Consider the following 12,423-nt stretch of genomic DNA (forward strand, 5'->3'; position numbering starts at 1 on the left):
TCCAATCAATTGAATTTACCACAGATGGAGTCCAATCAAGTTGTAGAAACATCTAAGCGCAATTTCAAGTCTCATGCAAAGGGTCTGAATATTTATGTAAATGTGATATTTCAGTTTTATTTTTAATATATTTGCTAAATATTCTAAAAACCTGTTTTGCTGTGTCGTGTGTAGATAAAAAAAAAAAGTCATCAATTTTAGAATAGGGCTGTAACGTAACAAAATGTGGAAAATTGAACAGGTCTGAATACTTTCCTAATGCACTGCATCTCAAATACCTGCAAATTGATCTGGTACTGATACTCCCTGTATATAGCAAAATTCTTATGTATTTTATTCCTCGTCTTAAAATTATAATTAAAAGGTAAAATTTTAACTCTGCATCATTGGGAAGGGCTCGTAAGCAAGTCTATACCCCTTGTATTTTTGACGAATGTGACAAATAAAGTGATTCTCTGGCATTTTGAATGAACAGGTTTAAATCTAATCAAACAGCTCACTCCAGCAAACAAACAAAACACATAACAGCTAGGACGAACTCCAGCAGAAAAACACCAACTGTAGACTAGAGAAATACATGTTCAAGTAGTTTATTTGCAGGTATTAAAATAAATACATTTGAGTTCCTCATATTTGCTCTCTCACACAGTACATAGACCCATAAATAGAACAATAACAAAATGGCAAGCCACAGCCCCTAATGGAATACTTCAACTTTAGGAACAGTTGGGTAAACATGGCCAAAGCTACCCAGCAAACTTGTGAAACTATAAATGTTTGTGTGGAGTAAAACAAAGGTCTTACTGTCTCAAAATGGCCACAATTCAATCGGACTGGATAAACAGTGCCGGGACCTCAGTTGCCATGAACCCCAGAGGATCCTATGGTATGCTGAGACACACTGGACATTCCAGTGTGTCTCAGTCTTGAATGATTCACAGTGTGATTCACAGACCATTCTGAGCTAAGATGTATTAATGGTTTCATTTGGCTTTAGCTGGAACAAATAGATGTTGGCATGAATATATACACAGTGCCTTCAGAAAGTATTCATACCCCTTGACTTATTCCACATTTTGTTGTGTTACAGCCTCAATTAAAAATGGATTAAGTCAATTTTTTCCCCCACCCATCTACACACAATATCCTATAATAACAAAGTGAAAACATGGTTAATTTCTTGAAAACGACATACAGAAATATTACATTTGCGTAGTGGCATACAGCAGTAGAGACACAGGGTAGAGACACGTCGGGAACAGTTTTTGTAGCCTAGGGTCGGAGAAAAACGTGGCCTTTTCATAAACGCATTTCATGCAATTCTATGTCATTTTACATGACTGGAGACTTTGACAGAATCTTTTTTAATACAGCACAAATGTTTGAAATGGCAGGCTACTTTGACGAACTGAGATCAATAACAAATGACCTTGTCTTGAATCTATCAATAGCTTAGGCGGGTGGAGACACATATTGTAGGCTACATTAATTATATAGTCCTAAAAATGCTTTCCAGTTTCACTGACTCACCCAATGATGAGCAGCTCACTCACTGTTGATGGCCGAAGTGCTTGTGCCAAAAGCCTCTTTTGCAAAATAATATTTGGAAGTTGATCAAATATTTTAGTAGCCTACTGCATAGTCTTCACTTTTCAACAGGAGCCATTTGCTTTCAAACCTGTGTTTTCCCTAGATTTGTATTTGAAATATTGCGAAAGGCCTGGTTTTCTTGGCATGCTGTTTTTTCACTGACAGATTTGCCGTGTGTAGGCTATTCCCAGTGGTGTAAAGTACTTAAGTAAAAATACTTTAAAGTACTACTTAAGTCATTTTGGGGGGTATATATATATATATATATATGTTTGGCCCTGTCCGGGGGTATCATCGGATGGGGCCACAGTGTCTTCTGATCCCTCCTGTCTCAGCCTCCAGTATTTATGCTGCAGTAGTTTATGTGCCGGGGGGCTAGGGTCAGTCTGTTTCATCTGGAGTATTCTCTTGTCTTATCCGGTGTCCTGTGTGAATTTAAATATGCTCTCTCTAATTCTCTCTTTCTCTCTTTCTTTCTTTCTCTCGGAGGACCTGAGCCCTAGGACCATGCCTCGGGACTACCTGGCATGATGACTCCTTGCTGTCCCCAGTCCACCTGGCCATGCTGCTGCTCCAGTTTCAACTGTTCTGCCTGCGGCTACGGAACCCTGACCTGTTCACCGGACGTGCTTGTTGCACCCTCGACAACTACAATGATTATTATTATTTGACCATGCTGGTCATTTATGAACATTTTAACATCTTGACCATGTTCTGTTATAATATCCACCCGGCACAGCCAGAAGAGGACTGGCCACCCCTCATAGCCTGGTTCCTCTCTAGGTTTCTTCCTAGGTTTTTGGCCTTTCTAGGGAGTTTTTCCTAGGGAGTTTTTCCTAGCCACCGTGCCTCTTTCACATGCATTGCTTGCTGTTTGGGGTTTTAGGCTGGGTTTCTGTAAGGCACTTTGAGATTTCAGCTGATATACGAAGGGCTATATAAATAAATTTGATTTGAATATATATATATATATATATATATATATATATATATATATAGTAAAGTACAGATACCCCCCAAAATGACTACTTTTACTTCACTACATTCCTAAAGAAAATGATGGTTTTTACTCCATACATTTTCCCTGACACCCAAAAGTACTTGTTACATTTTGAATGCATAGCAGGACAGGAAAATTGTGTAATTCACACACTTCAAGACAACATCCCGGTCATCCCTACTGCCTCTGATCTGGCGGACTCACTAAACACATGCTTAATTTGTAAATGATGTCCGAGTGTTGAGGCGTGCCCCTGGCTATACGCAAATTAAACAAAACAAGAAAATGGTGCCGTCTGGTTTGCTTAATAAGGAATTTGAAATGGTTTATACTTTTACTTCTGATCCTTGTGTATTTTAGCAATTACATTTACTTATAATACTTAAGTATATTTAAAACCAAATAGTTTTACTGGGTGACTTTCACTTTTACTCAAGTATGACAATTGGGGGACTTTTCCACCACTGGCTATTCCTTGTTATTGGGCTACAATCCACAGCTAGGCTATTTTCTAAAAGAAGCTATTGATCGACTGTGGCTAAATTATAGACCTTCTCAGAGTGTAGTAGGCTATTCCGAATCATTTAATTTATTTCTGAACAGACAATTTTTCAGGGGTGCTGCAGTTCCTTCAGAACCCTTCACACGGCTATGCTTCTCTAAGAAAATAAATTATGAAGTGCAACGCCATAGAGATTGTAACGTTCCTCGTATTCTCCCTCATCGGAAGATATCTCGAAATCACTGTCAGACCAATACGCAGCGGGTTGCGTGCTCCACATCATTTTATTCAAATATGATGTACACGAAAAAACAATAAACACGACAGATGGTGACAGTTTCACAGGAGAAACGAAACACAGTGCAAACTACAATTCCCCACAAACAGCGTGGGGGAAAATGAACTTAAATGAGATCCCAATCAGAGACAACTAGCGACAGCTGTCTCTGATTGGGAAGACAGAAACCAACATAGAAATACTCCCCAATAGAGCCAACACAAGGCTCCAACGCAAAACAGAAAACAAACACAGGAAAACCACCCAACATAAACCACCCTGACCCAAAACACCTGAGTTCACCCGGTCAGGGCGTGACAGTACCCCCCCCTCAACGGTGCGTACTCCCGGCGCACCAAACTTAAGTCTATTAGGGGGGGGAATCCGGGTGGGCGCCTCACCCTCGGTGGAGGCTCTGGCCCCGGGCGTGTTCTCCCCCCCGCCTCCCCCTTAGCCCTACCCCTCTGGCCCGGACTGGACCACTGTGGAGAGGCATGCCCAGGCTCTGGAGCGGAGCCGTCGCCCGGAACAGGATTGGGCACCGGTGGACCGGACCCGGGCCGTGCCGGACTGGGAACACGCACCACTGGTTTGGTGCGGGCAGCAGGGACGGGCCGGACAGGACTGGGGACACGCACCACTGACTTGGTGCGGGGAGCAGGGACGGGCCGGACAGGACTGGGGACACGCACCACTAACCTGGTGCGGGGAGCAGGGACGGGCCGGACAGGACTGGGGACACGCACCACTAACCTGGTGCGGGGAGCAGGGACGGGCCGGACAGGACTGGGGACACGCACCACTAACCTGGTGCGGGGAGCAGGGACGGGCCGGACAGGACTGGGGACACGCACCACTGACTTGGTGCGGGGAGCAGGGACGGGCCGGACAGGACTGGGGACACGCACCACTAACCTGGTGCGGGGAGCAGGAACGGGCCGGACAGGACTGGGGACACGCACCACTGACTTGGTGCGGGGAGCAGGGACGGGCCGGACAGGACTGGGGACACGCACCACTAACCTGGTGCGGGGAGCAGGGACGGGCCGGACAGGACTGGGGACACGCACCACTAACCTGGTGCGGGGAGCAGGAACGGGCCGGACAGGACTGGGGACACGCACCGTGGGCTTGGTGCGGGGAGCAGGGACGGGCCAGACAGGACTGTGAACACGTATAGGTGACCTGTAGCGTGGAGCTGGTTTAGCCACTCGTCCCGGCTGGATTCCCATCTTAGCACGGCATGTGCTGGGTCTGTCCACCGGACGCACTGGGCTGTGCGGGCGCACTGGCGACACAGCGCGCAACTCCGCATACCAGGGCTCCTCCTCCAGATCTTCCCTCTGCAGGTCCTCATTCAACTGCCTCATCCTCGTCTCTTCCTCCGCCGTCATCCCCCACGAGAGCAGTGGTCTGGGCTCTTCCTCTGCCCTACCGGACCACCCCATTAGCCCCCCCCCAAAATTTTCTTGGGGCTGTTTTCCGGGCTTCCTCGACCGCCGCCTGCGACTCCGTCTACCGGCTGGCTTTTCCTCCTCGACCTGGGAGTCCGTCCGCCAGGGTCCTTTCCCCGACATGATCTCCTCCCAGGTCCAGAACTCCTTTCCCTCGCGAGCCCATCTCTCGCGCTCCTTTTCCTCCCGCTGCTTGGTCCTGGTTCGGTGGGGAATTCTGTAACGTTCCTCGTATTCTCCCTCATCGGAAGATATCTCGAAATCACTGTCAGACCAATACGCAGCGGGTTGCGTGCTCCACATCATTTTATTCAAATATGATGTACACGAAAAAACAATAAACACGACAGATGGTGACAGTTTCACAGGAGAAACGAAACACAGTGCAAACTACAATTCCCCACAAACAGCGTGGGGGAAAATGAACTTAAATGAGATCCCAATCAGAGACAACTAGCGACAGCTGTCTCTGATTGGGAAGACAGAAACCAACATAGAAATACTCCCCAATAGAGCCAACACAAGGCTCCAACGCAAAACAGAAAACAAACACAGGAAAACCACCCAACATAAACCACCCTGACCCAAAACACCTGAGTTCACCCGGTCAGGGCGTGACAGAGATGAGTTGCAAGCTCATGTCTATCCGAGCAGAGAGGGCGAGAGATCATAGAAAGTGAATCTCATTCTAGTTATGTGAGATACTGGCACGCATCTCACACAGCCACGGACAAGCGTTGGTCTCAAACATAGCTTACAATGTTGCATAAAACATAAACCAGGGTCGGCCCAACCCAAATCAACTGTTAGACTATTAGGCCCGGGCTCAGAATCTACTTTTTCACATAACGTCTTTTTGTGGGGGCAGGAGAATTAACCATGAGGCAACTCAAATGAACTTTGATCGCTTTTATTACTTTGCAAAAAGTGACAATTATTTCTCATGCCATGAGAGGCACCGGATCCAGCCAAATACATTTCGGACAGGTCCCGGCTCAAATTAAGCACTGGTCAATACATGTTAGTCGTCTTTCAGGGTAAGTCTAAGAGCTTTGCACACCTGGATTGTACAATCTTTGAACATTATTCTTTTAAATTCTTCAAGCTCTGACAAGTTGGTTGTTGATCATTGCTAGACAGACATTTTCAAGCCGATTTAAGTTTAAACTGTAACTCGGCCACTCAGGAACATTCAATGTCATCTTGGTAAGTGTGCTATAGGAGTTTACCTGTGCTTAGCTCTATTCTGTTTCTTTTTATCCCCAAAAAACTCCCTAGTCCTTGCCAATGACAAGCATACCCATAACATGTAGCCACCACTATGTTTGAAAATATGAAGAGTGATCCACCCTAAGTTCTCCTATCACAGCCAATAAACTATAACTGTTTGAAAGTCACCATTGGCCTCGTGGTGAATCCCTGAGCAGTTTCCTTCCTCTCCGGCAACGAAGTTAGGAAGGACGCCTGTATATTTGTAGTGACTGTATTGATACACCATCCAAAGTATAATTAATAATGCTCAAAGGGATATTCAATGTCTGCTTTTTCTTTTTTTTACCCATCTACCAATAGGTGCTCTTCTTTGCGAGGCATTGGAAAACCTGGTGTTTGTGGTTGAACCTGTGAAATTCACTACGCAACTGAAGGACCTTACAGATAATTGTATCTGTGGGGTAAAGAGATGAGGTAGTCAGTCAAAAAGCATGTTAAACACTTTTATTGTGCTCAAAGTGAGTCCATGCAATTTATTATGCAACTGGTTTAGCACATTTTTACTCCTGACCTTATTTAGGCTTGCCATAACAAAGGGGTTGACTACTTATTGATTCAAGACATTTCAGCTTTTCATTTTTAATTGATTTGAAAACATTTTTTTAAACATAAATCCACTTTGACATTGAGGTATTGTGTGTAGGCCAGTGACACACAATCTCAATGTAATTCATTTTAAATTCAGGCTGTAACAACTAAATGTGGAAAAAGTCAAAGGGTGTGAATACTTTCTGAAGGCCCTGTACATGAAGTGTTATGAGCTTCAAAACTTTCACCTTGTTGGAACATATATGCACTCTTCAGAATAAGAGACACTACCATTTGGTCAAATGTAGTCAGCGTTCAACTTATTTGTACAGTGTGCACCTCTGCCCATTATGTGTACTGTATGCATTTTACAGCACTACAAAAGTACGAGACTGTATTAGAGTGGAGGAAGGGCATAGGGAGAGGCATATAAGGATAAGAAGCTTCCTTGGCTCAAGATTCAATGTATATTATTGCGTATCATAAAGTAAAGCTTTTACAAGTAAATATGACAATCAATGATGTTTATAGACATTGTGCCTTGACAAGGAATGTCCACACACATTTCAATGTTTACTCGCCTTTACTTACAAACAAAAAGGTGTGCAGCTGTACAAACTGTAAAATACAGGAGAGTGTCCATAACCAACTAAACATGTGGTAGTGCAGCATTCTACTACCAATTTATCATCAAAAGGGGATAGGTCACGATCAATGCCAAATCCAATACACACATGAATAATACTATACTGCAGGTAAGTACAATACATATTCAGTAGGAATTATTTGTTTTCCACATTATAATAGACACTCACTATGACTGCAGTTTTCTTAAAGCTGAGCTCCTCCTAGATTTTGGAATCTGTCCTTGTAATCAGAGTTTACACAGATAAGTGGGTGATTCTCTCACCTTCGATCTCTCTAAAGATGGTAAAAAACAGATCTGGAGAAAAAAAATGAGAACATGAAAGAATACATCACACCCCCCATTGTAATCATCGTCACTCAAAGAGCACTACAGTACCTTACATGTCTCTGGGGCACCTTCTGCTGGCCAATGATCATCTTCTTTTAAAGGGCCATGTATGGTCTCCTTCATATGTTGACCAATAGAAAGGCAGAAAATAAGAAAAGGTCCTTATAGTAACAGATTATTTGGTCACTATACTTGGTCCTGGTTGATTGTTGGTGAAGACGATGGAGTGGTAGACTTTTCTGGCAAGGTGGGAATACTATTGACATATCTGAGGTTCTCTGACTTTGGGGCTGAAGTCTTTTTGCGTATGTACTTCTGTGGTGAGGAACAAAGTTTTTTTTTTTGCAGGGGGGGCGGGGACCGAGTACATTTTGACACTCTGGGTCTTGTTTGTTGGAGTGAGGGGGGCGTAACACACTTGAGGTTCAGAAGAGTCATCTTTGGGGTGGAGATTGAAGTAATATTCTGTGGCCGTTTCAGCTTTTGTGGAAGAGGTTCTCTTTTGGATGAGGACCTAGAAATAGCTTTGCGGGTCTTGTTTTTTTACGGAAGGGGGCACAGCCTTCACCCCCACCACCCTAAGTCTAATGGGGACCTCTGCTATTTCCGCCATGTTCCGTGCCTGGCACCGATATCCTCCTGCATCCTTGTACGAAAGTCCATTTAGGCTGATGATGGACCATTGGAATCCAACACGTGGAGATTCCTGCATAATGGCTGGAACGGAATGGTATCAAACACATGGTTTTTATGTGTTTGATACCACGCCATTCAAGCCATTATGAGCTGTCCTCCCCTCATTTGCTCATCGCCTCCACATTGGCCCCAAGGCAGGTGTCCCCAAGGGCAGCCCTCATGTCGCCGAAATTAAGCCCACCCTTTTGGGGATCGGCTGCCTGTTACATTGTATCAGAACACCAAAGTTTTCACCATCAGTAGCTAGGTTTCCATCCAATTGGCGCCAAATTTTCATGTGAATATTCTAAAATCCACAAAGAAAATGTGCATTTCTGACTAGTTGTAGTTAAAATCAGTGTGTGATGTAGGGCACACAAAATGTCGTTTTTATATACCAATAAAAATCTAAAGTTCAATGTGTTGCCATCACATTTTCAACTCTACCACTAAATAGCAAATGTTCCTACTCTGGTCTTGGCACGTGGGCTTAAAACCTGTTTGGGATAGGGGCAGTATTTTCACGTTCGGATGAAAAGCGTGCCCAGAGTAAACTGCCTGCTACTCGGGCCCAGAGTCAAATATTTGCATATTATTATTAGATTGGGATAGAAACTTCAGAGTGTTTTCTAAAACTGTTTGAATGATGCGAGTATAACAGAACTCATACGGTAGGCAAAAACCTGAGAAAAATTCAACCAGGAAGTGGGAAATCTGAGGTTTGTAGTTTTTCAAGTGATTGCCTATCCAAACTACAGTGTCTGTGGGGTCATTTTGCACTTCCTAAGGCTTCCACTAGATGTCAACAGTCTTTAGAACCTTGGTTCATGCTTCTACTGTTACTGGGGAGAAAATAAGAGCTGACTCAACAAGTGGACTGCCTAAGACCAATGAGTTGTTTACTGTGCGGTCACACAGGTGCATCGTTCCTTCTTTTTCCTCTGTAATGAATACGCCATTGTCTGGTTGGAATATTATCGAATATTTATGATAAAAAGACCCTAAGGATTGATTGTGAACATCGTTGGACATGTTTCTACGAACGGTAATGGAACTATTTTACTTTGTCTCGGGTTTTGCGCTCACGCATGATCTGAACGCGCAAACAAAAGGAGGTATTTGGACATAAATATGGAGTTTATCGAACAAAACTAACATTTCTTGTGGAAGTGGGAGTGCATTCCGACGAAGATCAGCAAAGGTAAGTGAAGATGTATAATACTATTTCTGAGTTTTGTTGACTCCAGAACTTGGCGGGTAACTGTATAGCTTGCTTTGATGGCTGAGCTCTGTACTCAGAATATTGAGCAATGTGCTTTCGCCATAAAGCTGTTTTGAAATCTGACACAGCGGTTGCATTAAGGAGAAGTGTATCTATAATCCTTTCAATAACTGTTGTAAATTTTATCACCGTTTATGATGAGTATTTTTGTAAATAGATGTGCTCATTCACCGGTGGTTTTGGAGGCAATACATTTTCTGAACATCACACGCCAATGTAAAATGGGGTTTTTGGATATAAATATGAACTTGATCAAGCAAAACATACATGTATTGTGTATCATTGAGTCCTGGTTGTGTCATCTGATGAAGATCGTCAAAGGTTAGTGATTCATTTTAGCTGTATTTCTGTTTTTTGTGATGCCTCTCCTTGCTTGGAAAATGGCTGTGTGGTTTTTCTTGTCAAGGTGATGTCCTAACATAATCTAATGTTATGCTTTCGCCGTGAAGCCTTTTTGAAATCGGACAATGTGGTTGGATTAACGAGAAGTTTATCTTTAAAATGGTGTAAAATAGTTGATCGTTTGAGAAATTTGAATTATGAGATTTTTGTTGTTTTGTATTTCGTGCCCTGCTATTCCATTCGCTGTTGGTGAGGGGTCCTGCTGGCGGAACGGGGTTCCGCTGGCGGAACGTCTGTCCTCAACAGGTTTTAAGCCAACAGCTCGCAGATACAGTACGGTTAGGCTGGTCTACATGAGATTATTATGGACAATATAATATTTGTCAAACGACAATCAAGCATCGATCATGTCACCAGACCCTGTGAAATCTATAACTTATTTAATCTGTAGCCTAATAAACTGCATGCTTTCCTAAGTCGTAGTGGGAGGACCACACACCATATCATTGCGTGACTCCAAGTTTACATTTAAGTCATTTAGCAGACGCTCTTATCCAGAGCGACTTACAAATTGGTGCATTCACCTTATGATACCCAGTGGAACAACCACTTACAATAGTGCATCTAAATCTTTTAGGGGGAGGGGGGGTTAGAAGGATTACTTTGTCCTATCCCAGGTTTTCCTTAAAGAGGTGGGGTTTCAGGTGTCTCCGGAAGGTGGTGATTGACTCCGCTGTCCTGGCGTCGTGAGGGAGCTTGTTCCACCATAGGGGTGCCAGAGCAGCGAACAGTTTTGACTGGGCTGAGCGGAAACTGTGCTTCCTCAGAGGTAGGGGGGCCAGCAGGCCAGAGGTGGATGAGCGCAGTGCCCTCGTTTGGGTGTAGGGACTGATCAGAGCCTGAAGGTACGGAGGTGCCGTTCCCCTCACGGCTCCGTAGGCAAGCACCATGGTCTTGTAGCGGATGCAAGCTTCAACTGGAAGCCAGTGGAGAGAGCGGAGGAGCGGGGTGACGTGAGAGAACTTGGGAAGGTTGAACACCAGACGGGCTGTGGCGTTCTGGATGAGTTGTAGGGGTTTAATGGCACAGGCAGGGAGCCCAGCCAACAGCGAGTTGCAGTAATCCAGACGGGAGATGACAAGTGCCTGGATTAGGACCTGCGCCGCTTCCTGTGTGAGGCAGGGTCGTACTCTGAGAATGTTGTAGAGCATGAACCTACAGGATCGGGTCACCGCCTTGATGTTAGTGGAGAACGACAGGGTGTTGTCCAGGGTCACGCCAAGGTTCTTAGCACTCTGGGAGGAGGACACAATGGAGTTGTCAACCGTGATGGTGAGATCATGGAACGGGCAGTCCTTCCCCGGGAGGAAAAGCAGCTCCATCTTGCCGGGGTTCAGCTTGAGGTGGTGATCCGTCATCCACACTGATATGTCTGCCAGACATGCAGAGATGCAATTCGCCACCTGGTTGTCAGAAGGGGGAAAGGAGAAGATTAATTGGGTGTCGTCTGCATAGCAATGATAGGAGAGACCATGTGAGGATATGACAGAGCCAAGTGACTTGGTGTATAGCGAGAATAGGAGAGGGCCTAGAACAGAGCCCTGGGGGACACCAGTGGTGAGAGCACGTGGTGCGGAGACAGATTCTCGCCACGCCACCTAGTAGGAGCGACCTATCAGGTAGGATTCAATCCAAGCGTGGGCCGCGCCGGAGATGCCCAGCTCGGAGAGGGTGGAGAGGAGGATCTGGTGGTTCACAGTATTATCTAGAAGGATGAGAGCAGAGGAGAGAGAGTTAGCTTTAGCAGTGCGGAGAGCCTCCGTGACACAGAGAAGAGCAGTCTCAGTTGAATGACCAGTCTTGAAACCTGACTGATTTGGGTCAAGAAGGTCATTCTGAGAGAGATAGCAAGAGAGCTGGCCAAGGACGGCACGTTCAAGAGTTTTGGAGAGAAAAGAAAGAAGGGATACTGGTCTGTAGTTGTTGACATCGGAGGGATCGAGTGTAGGTTTTTTCAGAAGGGGTGCAGAAGGGGAGATTTCATCTGGAGAGAGAGGGGAGAAAGAGGTCAAAGCACAGGGTAGGGCAGTGTGAGCAGGACCAGCGGTGTCGTTTGACTTAGCAAACGAGGATCGGATGTCGTTGACCTTCTTTTCAAAATGGTTGACGAAGTCATCCGCAGAGAGGGAGGAGGGGGGGGGAGGGGGAGGAGGATTCAGGAGGGAGGAGAAGGTGGCAAAGAGCTTTCTAGGGTTAGAGGCAGATGCTTGGAATTTAGAGTGGTAGAAAGTGGCTTTAGCAGCAGAGACAAGAGGAAAATGTAGAGAGGAGGGAGTGAAAGGATGCCAGGTCCGCAGGGAGGCGAGTTTTCCTCCATTTCCGCTCGGCTGCCCGGAGCCCTGTTCTGTGAGCTCGCAATGAGTCGTCGAGCCACGGAGCAGAAGGGGAGGACCGAGCCGGCCTGGAGGATAGGGGACATAGAGAGTCAAAGGATGCAGAAAGGGAGGAGAGGAGGGTTGAGGAGG

Source organism: Salmo trutta, chromosome 25 (assembly GCF_901001165.1).
Source record: "Salmo trutta chromosome 25, fSalTru1.1, whole genome shotgun sequence".
Classification (NCBI taxonomy): domain Eukaryota; kingdom Metazoa; phylum Chordata; class Actinopteri; order Salmoniformes; family Salmonidae; genus Salmo; species Salmo trutta.